This window comes from Vombatus ursinus, unplaced genomic scaffold (genome assembly GCF_900497805.2).
Source record: "Vombatus ursinus unplaced genomic scaffold, bare-nosed wombat genome assembly UNPS02014781.1, whole genome shotgun sequence".
NCBI lineage: Eukaryota > Metazoa > Chordata > Mammalia > Diprotodontia > Vombatidae > Vombatus > Vombatus ursinus.
This window is the reverse complement of record NW_020954559.1, coordinates 26,575,463-26,594,973: the sequence shown is the minus strand read 5'-3', so window position 1 is coordinate 26,594,973 and position 19,511 is coordinate 26,575,463.

Genomic DNA, 19,511 nt, shown 5'->3' with positions numbered 1-19,511 from the left:
GGAAATGGCCCAGCTAACAGCTGCATAGAAAGAATCATAATGGGGAATTAGCTAGAAAGATAAGTGATATGAAAACTGGCATTCTTCTCCAAAGCTACCTGGTTTAGCTCTTTTGAGGTTATATTTTTGGATTAGTTTTCAATAGACCATATTGTGAAATAATCAAGGCCTTATAAATCTTATAATTTAAAAATAACTGACTTACCTGGAAAAAAAGAGCAAACTGAGGCAAACATAGGTTAAGTGATTTGTTCAAAGTCAATAGTTGTAGGGAGGATAAGTAAAAGGAAGGGAAGGTTTTAGAATTATGGATAGGAAAGGTAATGAGTTTGGTTTGGTTGAGTTTATGAAGGCTATGGTATATTGAGTTCAAGATATTTAACAGCAATTTGGAGATATGAGACTGGAGGTCATAAGAGATGTTAAGCCTGGACAAAGATTTGAGTAATATCTACATAGAGATGATAATTGAAACAACATGAGCTGATGACATTACCAAGTGAAACAGTATAAAGGGAAATAATGAATTGCAACAGAGACTTTACTCAAACAAGTGTCTCCACTAGTGCGAATACCATGCCCTCTAGCAGCTTGATAGAGAAAAATTTTTGACAAGATGGGCTTTTCAATAACTGTTAGTAAGAACAGTTTTCATTTTTATTGAATTTTGTATATATATATTATATATATACATATATATATATAATACTACAGTATAACTTTTTTGTGTGTATATATGTGTATATATATGTGTGTACATATAATACTAGATAACTTTTAGGTTCTTCATTTTATTTATTTTTTTTTTGTGAGGCAATTGGGGTTAAGTGACTTGCCCAGAGTCACACAGCTAATGAGTGTTACGTGTCTGAGGCCAAGATTTGAACTCAGATCCTCCTGATTCCAGGGCTGGTGCTCTATCCACTGTGCCACCTAGCTGCCCCTTGTTGTTGTTGCTGTTTTTTTTTTTTTTGTTTTGTTTTGTTTTGTTTTGTTTTGTTTTTAGGATCTTCATTTTTGAAATGGGGGAAGACATAAATCTGAACTTGATAAAAGCTAAGTTTTATTTGATCCTCATCACACAGCTAGTAATGCTTGGAGTGAGGAACCAAGGCAAGTCAATCAACCCCATTGCTCTTTCCACTATGCCAAGTCTCATCTCATTATCAATAAAGTATTATAGTCATCCCACTATTCCACTATTATGTATGAGGTCTATCCCTGCTGTCTTGTATCTTTATAAATGTAATATTACCCCTGATGAAGTTGGGACTATTTGACTCATCGATAGGTTTTAAAACATCTCTAAGAAATTGTGAGGTTTACTCAATGTTCATCCACTTGGGGTCACTTTTTACTCAGTCTTAGGCTGGGTTCATATTCACCACAGAAGAATGAGATATAAGTAAATTTAGCAGCAGTTGCAAATGGCTATAATGTGCCATCATGCTTCTGAGAAAAAAGTGGGAAACAGAAACCATTGGTACCTTCTATTCAGAGATAAAATTTTTTGGGGGGAAGTATCTGAAATTATCCTTCAGGTAAAATGAAAATGAACAGTCAAGGTGAATTAGAAGAGCAAAAAGAACTAATTTGATCACAGAATCTAATTGCAGAAGTTTGGTACTCAAACTCATATAAATGATAGTTCCATTGTACTCACCCTACTCATACCACATTTGATTTAGAAATGTGTTTACTTTGGAGAGTCACACTGACAACATGTAACGTATCTGTAATAGAAACACAAGGATTATAATAACACTTTTAATAATAATAACTAACATTTATATAGCACTTACTATGTGCCAGATACTATGGCAAGTAATGTGCTAAGTGATTTTCAATTATTATCTGATTTGATGTAAATACATGCAATATAATCATAGACTGAAGGAATTAGTTATGAATAACCTTTATTAAGAGAGATGTAAAATGGCCATATTAGGTATTCTCACGTATTTGAAAACTTGTCTAGTGTAAGAAGAATTACTTCTTTTCCCCTTTGCCACAAAAATAGAATTAGAAACATTAAAGGCATAGTAGATTTTGTCACTTAATATGAGGAAAATATTTTGTTTTAGAGATTTCCAAAAGTGGAGTGGCCAGCCTCAGGGTAAAGGAAATTCCCTATCAGTAGAGATCCTCAAGTACAAATTTTATTTCCACTTTCTAAGGATGTTGGAGAAGAGTCTCTTGCTTGGTTATCAGTTGGTCAAAATGGCCTCTTGATACATTTCAACTCTAAAAATTCATGATTCTCTACTTTTATGTAACCTAGGAATCTATTCTGTAGATTTAGGGCATACTGAACACGTATATCATTGTAGCCACAAGTTTACTTTTGTCTTCAAGCTTAGTTCCATATCACATGACTGACCCAAACACATTAGCCAAAACTGGTTAAATTTAATCTCTTGTTTTAATTTTTAAAGTTCTTTTCAATGTTTTTATTATTTTGCATATTCAAATTTTCTAAAATAGATGGTTCTTTCCTAGAATTGTATGTGTGCCAAATACAGAATTTAAAAGATATCTTTTGTAGAAGCCACCTGGAGATAGAGCAATTGATTAGGAATCCAACAGATTATTTCTGGCATTTAGAAATATTATTCATAGGTGCTTAATAAATATTTGCTGAATTTAATCATATTTTATTTTCCTTTATCTTTTTCTCCTCCTCCAAAATAATGGAATAATAATGAAGTCTTCATTTTTTCATGTGGAATGTATTAACAACCAGTAGAATGAAAAGATTATATAACATCTTCATGTATTTCTTTTTTGCTCATCTTCAATTTTATCAAGTTAAATTCTCTTTTAAGGACTATAATAACGTAGGGAGTGAAAGGTACCACACAATATACCCAGAGAAATATTCATAGAAACATCCTTTTCCTTGGAAATTATTTCTTATTCAACTAATTTTCCCCCATCGTTTAAAGCAATGACATGATGTGAAATAAATGCCTTAGATTCATAACTGCAAGGTCAAAAATAAATCCATACCATATTGATACTTTAGCAATTTCAAATTATCACATTTGGCAAAATGAAAATAAAATGTTTCATGTTCCTTTCTACAGACCCCTAAGCATGATATACTACCAAATCCCTCTTCTGACTCATCACTTTTGCATATGACTGGACTATCTTCTTTGATTTTTTTTTCAATAATCCCCCTTATTCCTGTCCTTCATAGTTTGTTATTTGTTACATGTTGGCAGCCTCCTCACAAACAATATGTTATACTTTGATGCCTTCTCAGTGCCATTCATTTTTAATTCTTTGGAGACTATCGCATCCTGTGACTCAATCAAACAGCACTAACAGAATATTTGATTAAAACTATGAGATTTTGTTTTTGGGAAATGTTCAGGGACATTCAAGGAGTTCTAATGTCTCAATGGCCATACAGCATGTTCTACTCCTATTTATTTATTTATGTATTTATTCATTCATTCATTCATTTAGTTAGTTTTTAAAGTTATTTTAAACTTCAATACAAAATAAGAAAGGAAAAATATTGCCATGTGCAAAGCAGAACATAAGAGAGGATTCAATATAAAGCAATACATTTACATTTCAAAAAATTCATATAATGAGTACTGCAAATTATTTCTAAAGGTGTCCGTCTTTTCTTTGTTTCCTTGTATGTTTTCTTTCGTCCTCTGGTGTGTACTTTTTTGTGTATATTTATGTATGTGCATATGTATATATATATGTCTGTGTATGTATGTGAATATGTATGTGTGCATAAAATACATATATACATACACATATATATCCATAAGCATACACATATATACACTCAAATACATATATGTAAGACCGTATTATGCTTATTCCCACCTATCATCTGTTTCTCTGAAGGTGGATAGCATTTCTTTTCATAAGTCTAAGTCTTTCCATATTTTTTCTAAATCCACCAACTCATTGTTTCCTAGACCACAGCAATATTCTGACCCAATCACATTCTAACTAGGAGATTGTCTATGAGAGGTTTTTTCCCCGATTTTCTGTGTTCTCTCTATTCTTGGCTACATACATTTCATTTATACAAGAACATTTTAATTTAAGATATCAAAATTATCAATTTTATACTTCAATGCCGCTCTCACCTTGTAATATGGTTTATGATTTGATGCTACTGAATCTAGTTCCTTCACATCTTTCTCCCCTGGTTTCCTTGAAGTTCCTGACCCTCTGCTCTTCCAAAGGAACTCTGTTATTATTTTTCTCAACCAGCAAGATATTTTTTTAGTAACTTAATTGGGATGGCTTACATCGATTAGTTAAGTAACATTGTCATTTAAAGAATTATATTGGGCAGCTAGGTGGCACAGTGGATAGAGCACTGGCCCTGAAGTCAGGAGGACCTGAGTTCAAATCTGGCCTCAGACTAAACACTTGACATGTACTAGCTGCGTGACCTTGGGCAAGTCACTTAACCATGATTGCCTCACTAAAAACTAAAAAAAAAAAAAAAGAATTATATTAGCTTTACTTACCCACACAAAATAAATATAACTTCAACTATTTAGATCTAACTTTCTTTAAAAGCTGTTTTGTGTTTATATTAATATAGTTTCTGTCTTTTTTGGCATGTATACTCCCATATTTTTTTTAAAAATACCGTCTAGTTATTTTATGTGGTCTAAAACTCTTTTTTAATATGGTTGACTGTAGTTTCTCTATTTTCTCTTTTGATTAAACCTGATTTTAGATTTGATTTTGTCTGAGATCATGATTACTGTTACTGCTTTTCTACATAATAAATTCTATCCTTGACCTTAATTTTATATTTGTGTGTATCTCTCATTTTTATAGTATTTCATGAAAACAACATACTGAGTTTGCTATAGTTTCTGTTATATAGGTAAATTCATCCCATTCACATTCTAATATAATTGCTTGTATATTTTCCTTCTTCCTATTTTCTTCATTATCCTTCTCACCCTATTTCTATCCCTCCTCACTGCTCTATTTTACTTCTACCCTCTACCTTGCCCTCCTATTCCTTAATCGACCCCCCCTTCAAGAATCCCTCCCTCATCCTCTTCCTCCACCCTATCCCCTTACCCTCTTATTTCTTTCTGAATTTAGAAGATTTTTATACTCTTCTAAATATATATGTTGTTCCCTCTTTATCCCATTCCCATTAATCTACACATCCTCAATACCACCTTTTTATCCTATCCTCTATCCTTCCCTTATCTTCACCCTTTTCCCTATTCCCTTACCCTCTTATTTCTTTCTGAATTTTGAAGACTTTTATATCTTTCTAGATAAAAATGCATTGTTTCCTTTTTAACCCATTCCCAATAAAAGTAGTATTCCAGAACTACCCATGTTCTTCCCCCATCTAATTCTTCCGTATCAGTTCTTTCTCTCACACCTCATTTGTATGAGATAATTACTCTTTTTACCTCTTCCTACGTAATTTTGCTTTTTTAAAATCATGCCATACTCAGCTCTACCTCACTCTTTCTTTTGAACTACCCAGTTATTAATATAATCTTAGGCAAATGGTTTACATTTCCATGTATGAAAAGTAAACAATTTGTGCTTATTGAGTCTCTTCTAATTAGTCTTTGATGCTTACTTTATATTTCTTTTGGATCTTGTGTATCAAATTTTCTATTAAGTTCTGGTCTTTCTGCAATAAAATCCTGAAAGTCTGTCAATTCATTAAATATCCTTTTTTGTTGTTGTTGAGGATTATATTTAACTTTGCTGGGTATGATATTTTCAGTTGTAAACCCTGCTCTTTTGTTCTTTGATATATAGTGTTCCAAGACCTGTGGTCTTTTAGTGTAGCTACTGCTTGGTCTTGTGTATTTCTAATTGTGGCTCTGACATATTTGAATTTTTTTTTCTCGTTGTTTGTATTATTTACTCTCTAACTTGGGGGTTTCAGAATTTGGTTATGATGTTCCTGTAGGTTTTCCTCTGAGGATCTTATTCAGGTGGTGATTGGTGGATTTTTTTCTATTTATAATTCTCCCTCTTGTTCTAATACTTCAGGATAATTTTCTTTAATTAGTTCTTGTGTATTATATCAGGATTCTTTTTTTATCACAGCTTACAGGTAGTCCAATTATTCTTATCTTTTCTCTTCTTAATCTGTTCTCCGGACCAGTTGTTTTTCTTATATGATGCTTCACAATCTTTTCTATTTTTAATTCTTTATATTTTGGTTTATTATTTCATGGTCTCTTATAACTTCACTGGCTTCCCTTTGCCCAATTCTATTTTTTTTTTGTTTTCTTCTGTACAATTCTGTATCTTCTTTTCCAGATGTTGACTTTCTTTTCATAATCTTGTTTTTTTCTTGGATTTTTCTTACTTTAAAAATACCCTCAATCTCTGATTTGATTTTTGAAGTCTTTTTTGAGTTCTATGAATTCTTTTTTCGAGCAAGTGACCATTTGACATTACTCTTTGAGGTAGGAGAGGCTTTTTTAAAATTTTTTGCTTCAAGATACTCCTCTGAATACAAACCCTGGTCTTCTCTAGTTACAAAGTAACTGTCTGTGGTTGGATTCTTTCTCTTTTGCCTGCTCATTAAAAAAAAAATAGCTGCTTATCATTAGAATCACTTATAATTCTGTGGTGTTGGGGGTGGTGTCTCTGGCCTGAGGATTTTCTTGCTATTATTTTTTGAACTTTGTCCTGGGTCCTACCTCTGTATCCCTTTTCCCCTCCAAGCCATAGCCAGTCTCACCCAGCATCCACCCACCCAGGGCCTAGCACACTATAGTGGAAATGCTCTTTCTCCCCGAGAGCCTTCCAGTGGCTATAACCTTTAGTTCTCCCCTCTGGCCTGGAATTGAGCACAAGAACTCAGCTCTCCTGCAAGTACCCACAGGCCACAGTGTCCCCACTCCACTACTTCTGCATTTACCAGGCATGTGCTGGTTCCTTCTAACCCAGGACCACATCATGACAGCACAGCTGGGCTTGGAGTCCATTGTCAGTAGAGATTCCCTCAATCTTCCCCCACTCAGAAGCCCAGCTCCCCACGCTATCCAGGAGGTGAAAATTCTACGGGCAGAGGTCTAAGGCTACCTCCTAGCCCAGCTGTCCCACAGGGCTCTCTGCTGCTCACAGTTTCAGTACAGCTAGCCTGTAGGTGTTTACACTTCACTCAGGCTGAACCTCAGTCCTGGGATCTTTCTCTAGATTTTCTCCCGTTGTCCCAGGAGGACCACTGTTTTGTCCCAACTCGTTTATTTTTGTCACTTTATATTCACCTTGAGACACTATTTTGTCTTTTTATGTTGAGGAAATCTAGAAACTTAGAATTTTCTGACCTACTTCACCATCGTCTCATAATCCTCTCCCTACTCCTATTTAATTCTGAGCCCAACTCACTATTTACATTGTTTATCTAAGCTATAAAGATATATGTATATATGTATGTATACCCACACACACACACACACACACTCTTTTATGAACTAGCTCTATGCTCTGTCCACCTAAGTACAAGCAATAATTTGGTCATTAGATTTCTTTTTTTTTTATCTTCCCTTTTTCTTCTCCATCAAGGTTGTTAGTTTGTAAGGTCAAACTCTTCTGAGTGTCAGAGAGAGAGATTCTGAAATTTTTTTTGTTGTTGTTGGGTTTTTTTTTTTGTTTTTTTTTTTGTTTTTTTTTTTTAGGCAATTGGGGTTAAGTGATTTGCCCAGGGTCACACAGCTAGTAAGTGTCAAATGTCTGGTCTGAGAATGGATTTGAACTCAGGACCTCCTGACTTCAGGGCCAGTGCTCCATCCACTGTGCCACCTAGCTGCCCCGAGATTCTGAAATGTTACAGGGCTTGATACAACCAGAACAACATTATCCACAAACAGGAACATCTGGAGAACATCAGTATGTGTAGGGAATTTCTCTTTCAAGTCATGTTCTGTGCTAGATATCCACCATATCAGTGGTAAAAACCTTTGGCCAGCCGGTGTCTCCTTGTTATTCTATGATTAATATAAATGATAAGGAGGCGATCACTAAGATTATCTTCATTGTTAAAGCTTTCATGAAATCTTAAATAATTGTGAGATAGACATTGGAGACAACATTTGGAAGACAGTCTTTATGGTGGAACTTTACTCTCTAGAAAAAAATCCCTTTTTTTTTTTCAGTCAACAAATAATAAGCACTGTGGAATCTTATGTTCTCTATAGGTTGCCCTAAAATGATGTATAGAATATTTTAATGAGTATTTTTCTCAGTTGGGAAAGTAGGCACATAGATCAGTAGTTCAGTAGTGTTTGATAATCTCTTATTTCCTTTTTAATATTAAAAAGATGTGAGTTGTTTTCCATGGTTTTGCTATCTTTCAGATAGCATGAGAAAGGAGCCCTCTTTGACCTCATAATTCCACTCCCTGCAGCACGGATATCTTCTACGTGTACTTTGTCTAATCCATCTGCTTTTTCCATTTTGTTCTCTTTGGTGCTATTTCTATCAGATCTGGGGCAATGGAATTGATTTCTGCGTACCCTCCATTATCTTTGAGAGTGAAAATATTTTTGTGTAAATATACATACATGTGTATCTATCTATCTATTTTTCTACTTTTTCTACATATTTTCTATTTTTTCTTTAGGTAATGCAGCTTTGTGATAAGTACAATATGCTAAGCACCTTAAAAAAAAAAAAGATCTCATTTGATCCTTAAAGCAACCTTTTGACCTAAATGCTATTATTATTCCCATTTTATATTTGAAGAAGTTAAATGACCTTCCTAGGGTCACACAGATAGTAAGTGTGTATGTATTTAATCTCACATTTTTCTGACTCCAGACCTATCACTCTATCCATTGTGTCTCAGTGAGAACCATTCCTGTGGAAGATGCCAGGAAAATGCTTCTGTGAGAAAGTATTCTGTGATAGTTATGATTATACTCTTTTCGTTGGCTCTGTAGATGGAAGTGTCTGAATCATTAAATCTACCTGATTTAGGCACAATTGTTCTTTCTAGCTGTATCCAGGGGTTAAGTTTAACCACTATAAGGACACTATGAAATATTGGGGGGGGGGGAAAGAGTCTCCTTCTTAGGCTCCGTGGCTCCAAGAAATATACTTAGTGTTTTGTTATTTTTCATCTCACCTTTAAGTCTAGGACCAACAAAGGAATTCCCCAACCTAGAATCATTATTCTAGGGTCAATATTGCCACCAGCCCATTAGAGATCACTGAGGATTCAGGGTCCTAGGATGCATGTCTGGGGAGCAAGGAATTTGGACTTAGAAACTAGTTGGACTGATGCTACATAAAAACTGAACTAACCTGTGAGCCTAATCAACTTTCCATCCAGACAGACAGAGGTGGCATGGGAGGAAGATGCCTTCTTCCAGGTGTTAGGGGAAAGTTTGTATATTTGCTTCTGTAATACCTTTGGCATAAATATTCCTTTGTAAAAGCTGATTTGACAACTGATTAAATAGAAATAGGGTACATAGATTTATTAGAATTTGGATTAAGGAACAGAATCAGTGTGGGCTTTAAGCTCATGGCAAATATAAGAGAACCCTTTCAAAAACAAACAAGCAAATGAATAAACAAACGGTGGGTACTGGATAACCCTGAGTGCAGGGGTAAAATGTAGCAGACCTAGCTTTCAAAAAAAAAGGGTACTGAGTGATGCCTTTTTACATCCATAATGTTGTTATGATTTTGCTTGATTGAGTCTCTCATTAAGATTTCTTTGAACTGGTTTTCAGCTCTACTTTTCTCTGCTTTTATTTTATTTATTTATTAGGAAACAATGTTCACAACATTTAACAAATAATAAAATTACACTGCTTTTAGTGTGTGTCAGGGACTGTGCTAACCATGGGGGATACAAATACAACAGAAGAATACATTCCCTGCCTTCACTAAAACTTGCTTTTTAAAGGGGGAAGACAACATATAAAGGGGAACAGTAAAGAGATAAGGACCAAGGATATGTAAACAATAGCAAAACAAAGCAAGATAATGGTAAAGTTCATCTATCAGAGGTAAGGGCCATTCCAGGGCCAAAGTCCAAGCTTGGGAATGAAGGAGATGAAGAGAATGAGTATAATAGTGACAGTGATGGTGACATTGTTTGGAAATGATAGCCAGGAGCTGACAGATAAACCTGATTCTCAGTTAGATTAAGAGAAAGATCACTTGTCAGGGAGTATCTTGAAAAATCATTCTCTTTCTATAACAGTGTTGGAATTTATTTCATAACTTAGTGATTGCCTTGGGTGCCATACTTCTCTCATCAGTATGTGATCCAAGTATGTACTGACTGGCTCTTTTCCTATTCTTTTCTTACCATTTTAATGGTAATTGATTTATCTCAAGTAAATTGTATGACATTATTTTAGTCTATGTTGATGTAGTCTTCCTCTCACATCCAATTTTTGTTATCAATAGCTTGTTCTAATAAATAGACTTAATTTAATTGAATTCCCTTATTTTTTTTTTTAATTTTTGTCTTAGCTTTGCTCTCATTTTTATCTTTGCTGGAAAAATGTAGTTGTTTGATTGTGAGAAGAACTGAATCAGTTGAAGATTGAGTCCCGCAACCATAGTGAGGTATTTCTTCTATTGTAAAATGTATTTAATTTCAATTTTGTGCTGTTAATTTACTTTTTATACTGTGATATAATCAAGTAAAACTTGGATACTGTATATTATTTTCTTGAACACATTATCCATTATGTATAGCCATGAGGCTTCTGTGTAGACTAAAATTTTTCCTCTTTTATTCTTTATTCCTAATCCATATTTTTGCAGCATTTTTCCAACCTGTCTCTACCTTTGCACTAAAATCACCAAGTACCAAAGTATCTGCATACTAAATGTGAAGAGCCAAATCTAAAATGTAGATTCACATGTACAGTGTATAAGAATCTCACATTTGGAGTATCAATGTTTAAGCTAAAATGTATAAATGATTTTAAAAATATGTGGTCATAAGCACTATCAGTTTTCTTTATCTGACACTTTCTGACACTTTATCAAAATCATTAGAGAAAATGAAGTGATTTTCAGAAAGCTGAAGATTATTTCATATTTATTTTTCCTGGATTGACATAGCCAAAGTAGTCAGTACTAAGTGTCTAAGTAGTTGGTGGATCTTAAAAATTAAAAAAAAAATAGACACGTTCTATTGTTCTAATACTGGAAACCATTCCATTATTATAGTTTTGCCAAAAGTTGTGCTCTACTGCCATAAAATTTGAGAGCCAAACTTAACTTTCCTGACACACTGAGACACTAGAATAGGACTTTGTAGAGGTATTCATCTTATTATAGGTTAACGTGTCAAACAGATGCTCAGTCAATACTTTCTCGATCTATAAACATCTTATTATTTCCAAAACATTGCAATCAGAAAGTCCTTTGGCTGCAAATGAGCTATACTAGGAGGCATTTGGCTATGAGTCAGTTTATTCCTTGCGTATGTGTGAAATGTGCAATCAAAAAACATTAAAAATAGCATTTAGGAAATTCTTTCAGGGATTTTAAAAATAGCTTTTCAAAGATAATCTTCATTGTGAAAATCTAATGTTTATGATGAAATCATAGCACGTAGATTTAAATAATCTGTTGTGCATTCACTCACTGCACTAATACATTATCAGGAATTAAGGCACCAAAAAATATATATATACAAACACAATAGTTCCAAGGATCTTAACATAGTTTTAAGCTACTAAACTTTATAATTGCACTGAGACTTTAAGATTTTCATGACAATATGTCCACATATGTCCATGCATGTGTATACATACATATATATGCATATACACGAACATGCATGTGCATGTATATGTATGTATGTGTATGCATGCATGTGTATGCATGCATGTGTGCATTGTGGTATGTGTGTGCATGTGTATGAGAAATCAGGTAAGGTTACATGAAGTTGTATGTGGAGGAATTCCATATACTATCAGTTAATTCAGTAAAAGTACAAAATAAAATTCTGTCAAACCAGTTATTTAATATTGACTGAATAAAATAATCCAGCTGCTATCTTAAATTTTAACCAATCTTCTTAATAGTTGTTTCAAAATCTTGTAAGCAAAGCCTGAAACAGGCAAAACAAATGGAGAGAGGCCTATGACAGCTAGTATCTAGTGAAGTACTGGTGCATACATACACTACCTACATACAGTAGGTACTCAATAAAAGTGTGTTAAATCAATATATAAAATTGGCAAAGTGCCAGTAACTGAAACTTGAATCCTCTCCTTATAAACACAGCAAAGGTAGAAACTATCGGTCAATTTTCTACTTAACATTCAATTGATACTTTCTTTACTATTTTATCTATTACTATTCCAGATTGTGCGATTTCTTCCTCACCAGTTTCCCAGGATCCATTACTACCTCATTTCTATCAATTCTACATGCTGCTGCCAAGGAAACCCTTCTTGTCTACAGCTTCCACCTTTTCCTCAGAAGACTACAATCACAGAAATCACATATTTGAGAACTAAAAGGGACCTTAAGAAACTGCCAGTGCTTATCCTGCTTTAGGAAGAATCACATTTAAACCTCCCAATATAGATGGTATCCAACTTTAAAAAATTTTACCAGCCTACCAGAAAAGGAGATTCTATACCTCCAAGATAACCCGTTTTATTGCTTATTGCCCATTTTTGACCAGAAATTCCTTCTCATATAACCCACAAACTCAGTCCTGAACACTACACTTTAAGACTATTTCTGTAAAGGCCATTCATATACTTGATCATTATGAAATCACTATTCAGGCTTCTGTTTTCTAGATGGAATCATCCCAGTTCCTTAAAGCTTTTTATATTTATTTCATAACCTTAAACTACTTTAAAAAGTATTTCTCCCTTGTTTAAAGGATTCAAATCCTAGTTCTACTTCATATTCAATATGTGATCTTGGATAAATCAGTTAAACTCTGTTGGTTTCAGTTTCCTAAGCTGTAAATGAAGGGATTTGATTGAATGACCTTGACAGTGCTCTGCAAACTTAACTGTGGTAAGTTATGCTCCCCACGATTCTCATAGATATAAAATTTGAAGCTGACCTTAATATGATTGTGAATGATTTAGATCTAAATGAATGGTATGTAGATTAGTTAGTGATCTTAGTGGCCTATCGTCAGTGGATCTGTGGTCTTATTGATTTCAGAATACATTACACTGGTACATATTGAATCTCTTGTGCTTCTTATCTGGGCTTTCCCCTCTTGTGATCATCTACTTAACATGCTGGACTCCTTCTCACAGGCCATTTTAACACTTCATGGATTCCAGTACAGCACTTAATCTATCTGCGTCCAGACTAAATCATTTTCAAATTATACATGACCTAGATGACGCCTCCAATATCACCTTTTGCATGTAGCTTATTATTGGAAACATGCTACAGTGTGTTCAAATGCATCATACCATGTATCTTTACATTATCTCTCCATTTTTGTCTACAACTTTGTTTCTTCAAGGTTGCTTTTATTTCAACATTCATAATCATAAAGCATCATCAAGAAAGTACTGGTGATAAAAATACATTTCTTGTGATTGTTGTTCATATTTATCTATTTTTGTTCACTTATCTATCTACATCTATCATCCATCTATGCATCTATCTATCCATCTATATCAGGAAACAGCCTGGGTAAATTAAAATAATCAAGTTTTATATACTAGGTACTTATTCCTTAATTTCAATAATTTGTGTTTGTATGTATGTGTGTAAACATGTGTGTGAATTTATCTCATACAAGTACATAGAAGTAACACTCCCCAATGTAAAGAATTCTCTATTTACAGCAAGGAAGACTAGGGGTCAAATCTTAACACTGACATTTGCTGTAATGTTCATCTTGAGCACATCATTTGACCTCTATTTGCTTAAAGTAACTCCCTGGGAATTATCTTGTCTTTCGATTTCTTAGAACTTTGATACTCCAAGGATCCATTATTTTATTTGTGTAAGTTTTAAATTCACTTGCAGATCACAAACCCTCTACAACTTGGCAAATGCTATGTGATCATGCTGTGGTCCAGAAATACCCCCATTAGGCAGTCTAGTGATGTCTAGTATTGTCTAACGTATACTGGATAGAGCAATGGACTTGGAGCAATGAAGAAGGAGGCTCAAATGCCACCTCAAAAACTTGTAAGTTTTTTGACACTGGATAAATTACTTAACTTCTCTGCTTTTTTTTTTCTTTTTGTTTCCTCATCTATAAAATGTAGGAGAAAGGGAGGAGATTGGACTCAAAGACCTATGGCTTCATATGTAAAATGGAAATAATCACCTTTATACTCTATGGTGACTCAGTGGTCTCTTAGGTCTCCTCGATCATAAATCTATGACCCCATAATCTTCAGACTCATAATCAAAACCTTTTCTTCTTGTTAATATTTTCCAGAACCTATGTACTATCCAGGTATTACTGGTCACTGAGAAATCCTAATGATACAGAGATTGACTTAGTTTAGTTCTTTACATTTAATTTTCTTTTAAATATTCATTTTTCTTTCCTAATTGAGAAACATTTTGAAGCAGAGGGTAAGTGATGCAGGACTGCAAATTTAGATGCGGAGCAATTTAAAATAAAATTGCAAATATGATGATATTTCTCTAATCTCTGAGCTTGTGTGTGCAAATTGAAAAGTGGCAGCTTCTAAAAGAATACCTTTATTTCCTCTTTGTTATCTGAGATTAATTCTACTGAACTAATAAGACTTCTGGAATGATTCCTATTAAGTAAAGCTGATTTCAGAAACAGTATTTATAAATATTAGGAACTCAAACTATCATACTAAACCAAGGAAAGTGACTCCACACAAATATTGTCTGACAGTGACCTAATTAGAGTCATTTGCATACTAATGAGACTTTGGAGGAGATAAGCAATAGCATGCTTGTAATAGATAATTAATTTGTGTTTGAAAATAAGCTATGGATATTTAACAACAATTCATATGACACATTGAATTAAAAGAGTTGTTCAAGTTACCTCATAACAATAAACCACTGCCAGAGCTTTTCAGTTCAGCTGAAACTCCAACTGAAAAGAGTCTCTGTGTGCAGAAATGGTCACTCCCCATTGACTATTTCCTTCTAAAGTTAATTTTCAAAAGTGAAATGTGGTAACAAAAAAAAAGAGGTAAATGTTACTTCCCCATGCCAAGAAACACGTGCTAATTAAAAGACTTTATACTTATGTAGTAGTCCTCATTTGAGTAGCTCAAAAGCCTTTTCAAATAGTTTTATATTATTCTTAAGTCTCAAGATCACCATTCCACAGTCAATGAATTGGAGTCACTGAGAGGTGAAGTGACTCAGGTATAGAAAGCAAATGAAAATAACAAACATAACAGACTTCAGCACTCTTCATTTCACTTTCTAACATGAAATAATGACTTATATAACTTTGTGTAAACTGACCCAGAAAACTAATAATAAGCTCATCAGTTGTGTCAAATACAGTGTCTAGTATTGATAATGGAAATGGTGAGCTATCAAGTATGTTTCTTCCAATTTACTGCATCTGGATAAGAAAAAATGATTTAGAAATGATTTATAGAATGCCTTTCATTTTAGGGCTATTAATCTCGCTTTCATTTAAAGTTGAAACTATATTGTGGTTTATTTTCATGAAGATAAGTCACTCTACAGTATGGCTGCTCTGTTATCAATTACTGTAAGCCTAGTCAGGCTGGAATTTAGCACTGATGACATAATTGTGGGTACATAACCCCACCAAAAGATTTTTTATCCAAGAACATGTTCAACTTTAACATTTAAAAAAATGTCCCAAGTGATCCTGAAATTTTGTTCAACATAAACACTAATGGATGTTTATATATGTAGTAACTGACAAGATAATTAAGATTTACTATCATTTGAATGGACAGGTATGTAAAAGAGAGGCTGTGATTCATACTGGGTAAAGAATGATGACAAAATCACAAATACTTTCTGATAGACAAAAAGAGAGATCCAAGAAGGAAGTAGATCATTTTGAGGATACTACTGCTGATCATAAGATTAATTCATACAAATATTTGGGGACAAGATAAATAGGGTTGTGCCTGTGTAATCTACGTATTTATAATTAGATTATGTAATTTGATACAGATTAAGTACTTACTTAATGAAATAAAAAAGCAGTAATTTGTGGAAAGAATCGTGAATTTAAAATTAGAACACTCATGTTCCTGTCTTAGTTTTGTCCACCCTTACCTCTATGTCTTGAACATCTCTGGGCTTCAGTTTCCTGATTGGTATAATGAGGGTTTTGATGAGATGGCCTCTGAGGGTCTGTTCAGCTCTGCATTAATGAAGATGAAAATGAAAATGATGATGATGATGATGATGATGATGACAACAATGAGGAGGAGGAGAAGGAAGACTATTATGATGACAATGACTCCTAAGGTCCCTTTTGCTGCTAATTTTTGCCTTCAGTTGTAGTCTTATACTTGTCTCACACATTGGTGTGTAAGCTTCTTCCAAGTAGGGATCATTTCAGTCATTGTACTTCTACCCCAAGAGCCTAGTGCAGTATCTTTCGCAAAGCAGGAAATTAATAAATACTTGATTGACTTATTCTTTCATTAACTGGCTATATTTCTTCGGACAATCATTTAGCCTCTCCATATAGTTCTAGTATTTGCAAAATGGAAACAATGTCCACTTTTTCCTCTTGAAGTAGGACAAATATGTGATGATGTATTGGAAACTATAAAATACTTCATAAATGTAGAGTAATATTTTTAACATCTAAAATCTGGCTCTCCAAACACTATGTTCAGTACCTCAAATGTCTTGTTTCCTTTCACTCATAAACCTAAAAAGATTTTTTGTGTGTTTGTCAATATCTTGTTTTTGTTCTTACCATCCTTTCTCTTTTACTCAAAAAAAAATCCCTTCCAGAATATAAACATGGCCACTGTTTGATGAAATCTGTCCATGAAGTATACCACTGATCTCATATGTTAACACACAACCCTTTTAGACACAAGTAAATACCCCCACATGAATTGGGAAGTTACTATGTAATTGACAAAACAAACTGCTAAAAAAAATTAAAAAAGCATCTTACCATCTTGCCAAAGGCCTACTCACTAAATTCTTAGCAACTGTTAGCATCTGAAAATAAACCTACCTACATCAAAATTTGACATTTCTTGGCAAAGTCTATTTGAATTAAAGGCAGAGAGTCATCTGAACTGTAGTACTTTGAAGTGATTAATCTTGACCTAAATCAAATCACAGTGTTTCCAATTCACCTACATGCAGCTTATTATCTCACATCATCTCACGTCCTTTTGGAACACACACGTGTAAGCTGTCTCTGTGCCAGACAAACACATTTGAACACTAGCTTTTTTGTTTATGCATTTATTTATTTTAAAGAATACACATTTTTCAGCTGCAAGGACACAATTTTTCTGTGTGGTCTCTCCATCAGCTGAGGAAATATTGTTCCAATCATTAAGCAAGCATCTTGCAGGAAGCAGAAAATTCTGGCTTCCTTAATTTGTTTGTGTTCTCTAAGGTAGTGCTCTAAAAGTCACCTTGGATGCATGTGATAGCAGCTAGCAACACATCACTGAAATGACATTTCCTTTCTTAAAAAAAAAAAGTAGTACTTTTTGCTCACTTCAGATAAAAATAGCCAGGGCCTCCAGCAATGTTCCACTTTTTATGGTCTCATGGCCAGGCACAGGGAGGTTTATTGAAAACCTAAAGAACTTCCACTTGATTATAAGTGATCCCAAAGACTGAGAGAGTAGATATAAGATGATTTTAAAGCACTGTTATACTGTTCTGGCTATGGAATGTGAAAGTGACATTCTAGCTGCAGGCACATACATCCTCAGGGTGAGAAAAAGATAACAAAGCTGTCCAGCACTGAAGTACGAACCAATGATGACTTGTCTTGACCCCCTTTTTTTTTTCATTTTAGGGTAGTTTAGCCAGCTATGTTTATCCTGACCTTCCAGGTTCTCTTCACAAATTCATGGGATAGCTTCTTTAACTTCTCCATATTTTAAATCTAGATTTCTAATTTTACCTTTTTGGGGAAGGATGATGGTTGGGGTGGGAAGGATACATTTTTATTGATAAATTTTATTCATATGTAACCTAAATTTCTCTGTACATATTCTTCTTCCTTCTTCCAGATGGCCACTCTATATAACAATCCCTTTCTTTGAAGAACAAAAAGAAAAAAAGAAAAAAAAAAACAGCAAAATCATCTATGTCTTTCTAATCTACCTGTCATCCATCCATACCTATACCCATATCCATACCTTTCCCTGTCCTTCCTCTCCCTTTGCTTTTCTTTCTTCCTCTCTCTCTCCCTATCTCTATCACTATTTCTGTCTTTGTGTATCATCTGTTTCTATCTCCAATCTGATCTTGTCTTTGTGAAGACCTGGCTGGAGAATTGATGTGAACTTCGACAAGTTCCTTCCAGTCTAAGGGATTCATTTTCCTTACCTCTCGACATGAAGTGGTAGAACTAGATAGTCACTGAGGTCATAAATCTCTTGACAATTATCTACCATCATATGATCTTATACTTTCTAAGGTCTCTAAAAGATCTAAAACTTATGATCCTATTATGCACTTCACCACAAATGAACTTTGCTTGTGCTATCTCTAGTCTGAATTACCATTATGAACATTTAGAATTATTACTAATTAAAATTTGAATATGTTCAGGCAAGGGAGGGACAAAAAGAACATGTTTTCATCAAGTCTAGAAAGTCACAAGCAAGAATACAATCATATTCTGTCACATAAATACAGGAAATGTGTGTGTGTGTGTGTGTGTGTGTGTGTGTGCACTTGAGTGCGCCTGTGTATGTATGTGAGATGAAGTTATATAGCTTTATTTACAAATCTTATTTTATGTTTTCTTTAAATATATTTTCAAGTGTTATTTTGATGGATCTTGGATTTAGGTTGCTTTTCTTGGCAAATCCAAATCCTTCAACAGAAAACTGTTTTTACCTGAACCTGTGAAAGAACACATAAGTAAATATAGGTATATCACACGGGAGAATGAAGAGTGAGATGCCTTTAAAAAAAAAAAGAAAAAGAAAAGAAAACAGAAAAAAAACAGAAGCAAGCAGAAAGAGAGAAGCTTTTATTTGGGGAAAAGACAGTCATAAAGGGGCATGCAGTCAAGGAGTTTTAATTCCTGACTGATCTTTACTTTTAAGAACTTTAATGGGTCAGAAAGTAAGCTTCTTCATTTAATTAGGAGACAGGAAAAAGAAAGAGTATTCAATCAACTAATCAGCAAGCACTTATTAAGTGCATACTATGTGCTGGTTGTGGAATACAAAGAAAGAATTAAAATAGTTGAATATACATATATACATATATGATGTATAATATATGTATGACAGAGAGAGAAATAGAAAGAGAGAGAGAAGAGAAGAGAAGAGAAGAGAAGAGAAGAGAAGAAAGAGAAGAGAAGAGAAGAGAAGAGAAGAGAAGAGAAGAGAAGAGAA